Raw genomic sequence first — 9483 nt, 5'->3', positions numbered from 1 at the left:
TAAGTTTGTTTAAAGTGGTCGAAAGACTTCTTTTAAACTGGATACCTCTAAAATCGTATTTTATTTCTCTTGGATCTGATGAGTGCCATAAGGTTATTTGGAACCTTATTTCGGATCAGGAAAATGAACTCGCAAAGGACAATGAACCAACCATTTCAGAATTGTATTTATATTTCACGCACTTCTTCATGTCAATAATGCAAGCCACCCTACTGAAGCTGGAAAGCAAGAAAATTCTTGCATGTGATCTTCACATTATCATGTGTAAGCTGCGTGATTCTTTGCAAAAAAAATACGATGAGCAGTTTTTTGGAATGAAAGTTTTATTTGCCTTACTTAAAAACCATTTTCCTGAGAATGCCCTGCAAAAGTTCAAGAAAGAAGCTATCAACGTGTATCAAAGAGCCATTGCGTACCTAGAAAAGTGGTATAATTTCACCGATTCAGTATATGAGATGCTAAGTTGTTTCAATCTAATTGATCGCAATAATCCTCCAACTTTAGAAGAAATGACAAACATCTGGTTATTATCACCATGGCGAGAAGAACTTCCACCCAACACTCTCTTCAATGAAATTTCTGCCTTAGAAGTTTATGTTCATCTGCAGGGCGATTCATCCCTTGATAAGTGGATGTACTTTTTCAAGAAAGAGCCAACTCCAAGTTTACTGAAGCTGTTCCAGTATTGTGCATCAATTCCGGTATCAAATGCAAACGTTGAACGAATTTTCAGTGTAATGGGAAATTTGTGGACTGACGAATGTAACCGACCACTTGTATCAGTTCGAAATGAACTTCGTATATTTTTTAATATTTCTCAACGTTGTACTGAAATTAAAGAATTATTCCTTAAACACAAAGAATTGATCAAAGCTGTGTAGTCAAATAAAAAATACACACGACAGCAAAGTAAAATGTAATTTAATATTTTACATATTATTATAATATATTTGATGTTTTGAATTTTAAGTAAAGTTTTGAAGTTTAGTTTATTTGATCTGTATACCGCCCTACTCCCGAAGGACTCAGGGCGGTGAACAGCCAAACAATAAAATACATAGATACAAAGTGATTATTTTAATAAGTTTTAAAATGTTTGTAAGAAAATATATAATTTAATTGTAATTTTTTTTATTTTTTTTTACTACTTAACACCCCAACACCCCCCTCCCCCCGCTTGTCCACTATTTTTTGGAAGCAGACATGGCAACACTAACTATCTCTTTCAGGGTCTACGGCACAGAAAATCATTGCGTGCATGTTTCTAACATGGATGTTATAGACACGTCATGCTATCTTAATATTCTCCATTAAATGTGTACAGTCAGTTTTCACTTCCGCTTAGGGAGGAGGAGGAGGAAGAAGAAGAAGAAGACCAAAATGTCCAAAAAAGAAAACCAGGAGACTTGCTAGCATTTCTCTATAGCCCGAATGATTTAAAAGAAATCACGAGCCCTACTAGCCACCGGTCTGAAAAGAGGCGGGATTGGGAGGACTTTGAAGGGCAGGCCCACGCCAAGGAGGTTCTATGTGAGTGACGTAACTGCTCTTACAAGCGAATGGTCGACCGGCTTCCTCGAAAAGATTTGGGGATTGGCCTATCCCCTGAGCGGGAGCTGCCGTAAGAGGCGGGATTTCAGGCTAATGGGAGGATGTGATTGCACGACGGGCGAGGCGGGGGCGTAACCGGTTGTCTTCTTCTCCCTCTCCGTGGCCGTTCACTTTCTTCATAGTCTCAGGCTGAACTGCGGAGGAGGCTGCAAGCGGTCGGCCGGCTTCTCTTTCTCCTTTCCGCCGACAGGTGGGTTTCTGCTCTGCGCCGCCCCCGCTCGCCTTTCAGAGGGCTGGTTATGGCGGATCCCTGTTTCTGCTGTCAGAAACGAGTGGAGAGAGAGGAGCGACACGGCTTCTTCAGACGGTCCTTTCGTCTTTATGCATTTCCCCAGCCTCTCGCTTTGTCTTCTACCTCGCTTATCTGTCCGCAGAGTTTCTTTCCCACTGCCCCGTTTAACTTCAGTCCGGAATTATTAATTCGCCTCCCCCCGACTCTGGAGGAGGAGGAGGTTAGAATACGAAGGGAAGTGAGCAGCGTCTGAGAATCGGCCCGCTTTCTGCTTTCTTTCGCTGCTTTCTTGGTCCTCTTTTTTTCCCCAAACTCCCAGACGTTGCAATTGCTGCAACCCGATGCCTTCCGCCCCCGCAAGTTTTCTGTATTGAATTGTGTCTGATCTTCGTTAGCAAGTTTCTCCCCGCGGCGGGGGGGGGGGGGAGAAAAGAACTGTTCGTGATTTCTAAAAGTCGTATTTCATTCGTAACACTTTCATTTTTCCCATTGCTTCTCCTTCCGTTTTATACAGCAAAATCATTTTTATATGTACGCGATGGCCCTTTTTGGTGGTCGCAATAACAACTAGGAGATTGTCTCTCTGAACGTTGTCTGTCTCGTTTTGGCGGAACCAGCGAAGACCCGAACTCCGTTATAGTTAACGTTGCTGTGTGTTTTCCTGCTACAAATGATGGATTGGCTCAAGTATTGACATTTAGATTTAGATTCTTACCTAGTCTTAGTCTGGGGTCAGGCTCTTGAATCTTGCAGTCTCTGAGCCTATGCATTGTATAGGTAGGTAGTCCCCAACTTATGACCACAATTGAGCCCAAAATTTATGATGCTAAGTGGGAAATTTGCTAAGTGATTTTTGCCCCATTTTACAACTTTTCTTGCCACATTTGTTAATCACTGCAGTTATTAGTAACACGGTTGTTAAGTGAAACTGGTTTAAGTGAAACCTCATTGAGGTTTCCACTGAAAAACCACCTTGACAGAAGGTGATCACATGATCCCAAGAGACTGCAACCGTCATAAATGTGAATCAGTCGCCAAGCATCTGAATGCAAATCACATGACCATGGGGATGCTGTAATGGTCACAAGTGTGAAAAATTATCATAACTCACTTTTTTCAGGGCAGTTGTAACTTTGAATGGTCACTAAGTGAACTGTTGTAAGTCAAGGACTATCTGTATGCGTTAAAAGAATACAATATTGTATAATTTTTTTCCTTGGGTGCTGAAAGCACATGCATGCCGACACCCATAATGCAATGCCCCCTGCAGGGCAGGCCCCCTGCACATGCGTGCACCCCCCCCGCACTCCGCCTGGCCCTGTGTATGCACGTGTGACCGACCCACACTCCTCTCGTCCACTGTGTATGCATGACACCCGTTTTTGTACTAGCAGGCCTCCCTGAAGCCTCCTGGAACCAAAAACAGCACGGGGTCTCCTGGAAGAGACCCAAAAATCAGCTGGCTGGTGAGAGGTACATGGGCATGCATGGTGGAGCTGACCTGGGTGTTGGCTCGCATGCCCGCATAGATGTCTCCACATGTAACAGGTGACATGTGTGCCATAGGTTCGCCATCATGGGTATAGGAGGTGGGTAATATCTTTTGAGTATGAAGAGATTGGACAACCATTTGTCTGAAATGGTATGAGGTGTCCTGCTTGAGCAGGGCATTTGACTAGAAGACCTCTGATTGTTCTAATTGAATATGAAGTAAAATCAGGCTATGAAATCAACAGCTATAGCATAAAAGGAACTATATCTAAAAAACTATAAAGACAATCCTGATAGGGCTAAAGTTGTCAATTTGCCATAAAAGTAGTGTTGTACTGTGTCATCTGGAAGACTAAAAGAACAAGATGCAACAAAACCTGTACAACTAATTTATATGTTTCTTTCTGCCCCTTAGGCTAACTTTTCTTGGATATTTATGTGCATTCATATACGCATGCATGCACGCCCACCCACACACTTCTATTCAATGATATATTATTCCTATCTTGAAAGTTCAGAGGCACCATATTTATTTACTGCGATTACAGTACATCCCAGGTTCCTTTCACATATCTTGACTAGTTTGTTAAATCTTTTTATCTTCCTCCATGATCTGCCTTGATCCAATACAGTAGTTTCTGATAAGCTTTCAGATAATAAACATATTTATCCCCAGGCCCAGAGATTTAATATTTATAAAGATATTTACACCTCAGACTCCAGTTTCATTTACAAGAGTTCCACTAGAGCCGTGATTGCGAACCTATGTCACGGGTGCCACAGGTGGCACATGGAGCCATATTGGTAGGCACGCAAGCTCAGCTCCGCCAGTTGATTTTTAGGCCTTCTGGACCCACCAGAAGTCAGTAAACATGCTGTTTCCAGCCTCCGGAGGGCCTCTAGGAGGGGTGGGGAAGGCCATGTTTTACCTCCCCAGGCTCCTAGAAAGGCTCTGGAGCCTGGGGAAAGCGAAAAATGGGCCTACCGGGCCCACCGGGCCATCACGTGCCAAAAGCAGAGAAAGCATGGAGGGCAGGGCACATAGAATTATGGATGTGGGCACACGTGTGCGTGACTCCCCCGCGCTCCCTCCACTTTTGGCACGCGATGGCAAAAAGGTTAGCCATCACTGCACTAGAGTAAACCCTTCCTCCCAGGAAAAAGCCATTGATTAAAACCTCTTGAAAGTAATTGTTTAAAAACATCTGAAATAAAGAAGAGCCTACCAAGAAAATGTCTTCAGTTTCTATACAAATTGATTTAAAGAGAAGACAAATGGATTTCTTAGATCACAGTTCCACATTTCTGCTAATGGTGACAAATATTGTATTTATTATTGGGCAAAAAAAGTCCTCACAAGCTAGAGTTGAAAAATGGGTAAGGATATTCCTCACTTCCAGAGAACATTTGTGTATGAAGGAGATTATTTCTGTCCATTTCATTCTTGTAGGTTCATATTTAAAGAAGGAAGCTGTCCTGTAGAAGGCAGCCATAACAGAATTTTGGTCTCTCTTTCCCAACTTCAGAATTGGAACAGAAAAATGATAATTTGGCATCACATGGACATTCAGGTCTAGTTCACATAGCATGATAAACTATAATATTCATTTGATTTGGGCTGTGTGTTGCCAAAATTCAACCAGCTGTGGCTTATTCAGTAAACAATGGTTTAGTACAATGTAATCGCAGCCACAATGTGAATTCAGTGGTAAAGACTATGATTCTATATACAAATATCTGACAGTAAGATTCCCTGAATATAACTTGACTTACTTTTGAGTAAATAAAGGTTGTCCTCGATTTACAACAGTTCATATAGTGACCATTTGAAGTCTCAAGGGCATTGAAAAAGTGATATATGACCGTTTTTCATACTTATGATCATTGCCGTATCCCCATAGTCATGTGATCGTAATTCAGACGCTTGGCAACTGACTAATATTTACGACAGTTGCAGTGTCAGAGACATGTCCCTTTTGTAACCTGACAAGCAAAGTCAATGGGAAAGCCAGATTCACTTAGCAACTGTGTTACTAATTTAACATCTGCAGTGATTCACTTAACAAATGTGGTAAGAAGTTGTAAAATGGAACAAAACTCACGTAGCAAATTTCTCTCATAGTAACATAAATTTTGGACTCAATTGTGGTCATAAGTTGAGGATTATCTGTATTTAATTTACTGACATGGTTTATCAGATAACCATTTACTTTCTGCTATAGAGATGAAGAAAAATCTTAGTTCTTAGCTATTATCCAAAGCTAACTGATGTCTGCAGCTAGCCTACTAAAGAGTCCTGATGACAAAAAGAAAAACTGGCTGTTAATGATTACAAAGTTGATTATAGCCTCCAGCAGTTGGTGATCCTGACTCAACAATTGCTTTCATTGCTTGCACAACTTGTTTCTCTTTCCATATTTCCAAGACCACCTACTCTCATCCCATTCCACCCAACCTTCACATAGATGAAGAAAAAAAAGGCAGTTGTATAGGATAGGAAAGGAAGAAAAAAGCATAAAGGGATTAGCCCAGATAGCTGGAAGACAATATTAGGGTTGTATAAAAGGAAGAGTGTGTATTTAGTTAATAGAAGTTAGAGCCAAATAAGCCTGAATCTTTTTATTGTAGAACAAAGTGCATCCTCATCTTTTATAGGTGACAAAATATCTTCCTCTTATATAGGATTTCAGTACTGGATTCTTAAATTCAACTTCTTGCAACAAGTACATAAATGCAGGGATGCAGGCAGTGATGAGTATTTCATGTTAATGTCCATGTTATCACTGTTTTGTGAATAGCATTGGTTGCTGGTTGACTTCCAGGTAGAATTCAAGATGCTGGTGGTTACCTTAAAGCCTTTCCTGGAGAGATCTGATTATTTGAGGGAGTACCTGTCTCCAATAGTTTCCACTCATCTGGTAAAATCAAGCAAAGCGGATATGATTTGGGTTCTTTGTATTAAATATTGCCATCAATGGACAACATCCATTGTCCAAGGAAGCACACCTTCTCTGATATGGTATCTGGTCTCTGAAAAGCATACGTTTCGTCCCAAGATAACTATAATTCTCTCCCTTCAAATATTTCATAAACCTCTTTAAGAACATGGAATATTCTCCTTCCAGCAATTTGGCAGCCTTTGGGAAGATAGACTAAAGTAGAAGAAATAGAATGAAGGTAATTGGAGCTTGAGGCAAGACATCCTAACAGGATGGTTAAGGCTCAGGGTTGGGTTTTTTTCCCCAATTGTTTAATAGTTACTGGTATTAATGTTTTTCTGAGCCACCTAGAGTTGTTTAAGATGGGCAGTTATACAAAGCTTTTAAATAAACAATAAATGGCTGGCTCTGTTCCTAGGTCTGAGGTTAGGATGTCTGTGGAGTTTCTGGCAATTTTTTGGCTACTATTAGTATGGTTCTACCTGCCCATTCAGTTTTTTAAAATATATATTTTATATGGTTTTATATATGTTAAATAAAACAGAGGGATTTCCAACTCCTCAGTAGGACTTGCAATTCAATACACATCTGTGAGCTGATGTTTGAGATTTAAAATATTTTAAACTTGTTGGATTAAACCACTTTATGACTAAAAGAGACATCTATTACATCCTTCTCTTCCTTTCTGGTAATTGAGCTTTTCCCCAGTTTAATCAAAGATCCGCCTTTCCTGTTTGCTGTAGCAGATTTATCTCATCCTGTTATATTAATTTATTGTTTTTTAACAATAAAAGTTCCGGTTTTATGATTCTTCAGAGTTATACTGAAGCAAGACTAGCCTTTATTAAACATTTTTCTTTGTAGTTGGTGTAGTACAGGTTGCCCTTGACTTACAACAGTTCATTTAGTGATCATTCAAAGTTATAATGGCACTATAAAAAGTTACTTTTGACCATTTTTCACATTTATGACCATTGCAGAATCCACATGGTCAAAATTCAGACACATGAGGCAGCTGACTCATATTCATAACTGTTGCAGGGTCCCAAGGTCATATGGTCATCTTTTGGGACATTGTGATAAGCAAAGTCAATGGGGAAGCCAGATTCACTTAACATCTGTGTGGCTAACTTAACAACTGCAGTGATTCACATAACAACTGTCAAGAAATGTTATAAAATGGGACAAAATTCAGTTAACAACACACTCGCTTAGCCACAGAAATCTTGGGTTCAATTATCCTGCATGTGTAAATTGAGGACCACCTGTATTATCCTGCATGATTATTTAAACTGCTATCAAAGCATAATAATAATAAAAAACTTTATTATGGTCACAAACCAGCAATAGACAAAATTACCACTGTTAACAATAGTGTTAAAAGATATTACTACTACTAATAATAAGTAATAACGTCCATAATAATAAAATACATGGTATCAAACAGTATGACACTTGCCCTTAGTTACATGATGGGAGAGCGGATAAGTATGTGTGTAAATATAGATTATCTAAAAATTGTTAGCGATATCTACAAGAAATTGGTGCAGTAAACATCTTTAATTCTGTAATCGGATTTTCCTTGTGGTCACTGTAGCTGCACAGAATTTTGCTACTGCACATGTGATAGCTGGGTTATAATTATTTAGATATTTCTTTAATAGTGCCTTTTATAATTGTATCTGTTGCACAGTTTACAGCAAACGAAAGGCTCCTTTTAACCTCCAGGATATCTTCAGTACCTTTTCTGACTTCCATCAGACCAGTGGTAAAATCCATTTTTTTTTAACTACCGGTTCTGTGGGCGTGGTATGGCTTGGTGGGCATGGCAGGGGAAGGATACTGCAAACTCTCCATTCCCACCCCACTTCAGGGAAAGGATACTGCAAAATCCCATTCCCTCCCCACTCCTGGGAGAAGGATATTACAAAATCTCCATTCCCACCCCACTCTGGGACAAGCCAGAGGTGGTATTTGCCAGTTCTCCGAACTACTCAAAATTTCCGCTACTGGTTCTCCAGAACCTGTCAGAACCTGCTGGATTTCACCCCTGCATCATACATTGTTCATATAATATAGTTATCAGCCAAAGGAATAATTTGTTTATTAAATAATATCAGAGAAATTCAGGATCAGAATTTTGAATCTTGAACTTATATTTGCAACTACCTAATTTGGATAGGCAGGTTGCACTTCTTCTGACTAAAAGGAGAATATTATAGGAAGTGGATTCCTTGAAATAGAAATCAGGAGTAATTAAGAGTGATGTCCATATCTGTAGGAAATATGGCAAAATAAGAATGCAAAGAGCATGATCTCTTGAATCCTATACTGAAAACTTTTTTTTTTACTAATTCTCAGACTATGTATTGTGAGTGAAACTGGTATTCTTAAAGAAGTAAGCAAGCCAGAGGTTATCACATGCCTCATGATGTGACATCCTGAGAACAAGTAATGTAGTGCAGCAGCTCTTTTTGAACATGATTGGATCTCCCAATTGATTCAGAAACATAATCTATCCTTCAGAAAGCAATTAAATATGCCTTTTTACTTAATCATTAATCAAAAGCTGCACTGGTAATAGAAATACATGAGAAAGTTTTAAATGAAGACCATAGTTTGTTTTATTTTCTGAAGAAGATCAATAGATATGAGGCATTGCAACAATGTATCTTCATCTTAATTTTAGGAGAAAAATAGGATTTTAGGGGAAAAACTGTCTATTAACAGAAGTATTGACTATATTCTCCTAATGCATCCATAATATTATGTAGTATTAATTTCCCACTTTTGCCATGTAAGAGATGAACAGAATTATGATTATTAACTTTTATCTAGCCTTTATTATTTTTATACATAACTCTAGATGGTAAATATACATGATGCTTCTTTTTCCCCTTATTGTCACCATAGTAATATATAATGATATATAGTTTAGTTTAGTTTAGTTTAGTTTAGTTTAGTTTAGTTTAGTTTAGTTTAGTTTAGTTTAGTTTAGTTTAGTTTAGTTTGGATTTATATACCGCCCTTCTCCCGAAGGACTCAGGGCGGAACAGCTAAAGATAAAATTTAAAAAACAATTAAAACATATTAAACGAATTTGGCCCATACTAATTAAAACACCCCTTTTTAAAAAACAAATTAAAATTGAACAATTAAAAAGAGTTAGGCCGGCCCAGCTTGTTGGAATACAAAAGTTTTGAGGGCACG

At 38.9% G+C, this 9483-nt stretch overlaps 1 protein-coding gene across 2 annotated transcripts in view; it reads left to right on the top strand.

Annotated features, from left to right (window-relative positions):
• Positions 1 to 1630: 1630 nt before the first annotated feature.
• Positions 1631 to 9483, top strand: part of MAP3K14 (mitogen-activated protein kinase kinase kinase 14) — a 56064-nt gene continuing 48211 nt past the window's right edge. For both annotated transcript variants that reach the window (XM_034415987.3, XM_087892213.1), the window contains exon 1: positions 1631 to 1801. The gene's annotated coding sequence lies outside the window, so the exon portion shown is untranslated. The remainder of the gene's footprint in view (positions 1802 to 9483) is intronic.

The sequence above is a fragment of the Pantherophis guttatus genome, chromosome 4, assembly GCF_059756535.1.
Source record: "Pantherophis guttatus breed Tessera chromosome 4, ASM5975653v1, whole genome shotgun sequence".
NCBI lineage: Eukaryota > Metazoa > Chordata > Lepidosauria > Squamata > Colubridae > Pantherophis > Pantherophis guttatus.
This window is presented reverse-complemented; position numbering and strand designations above follow the sequence as displayed.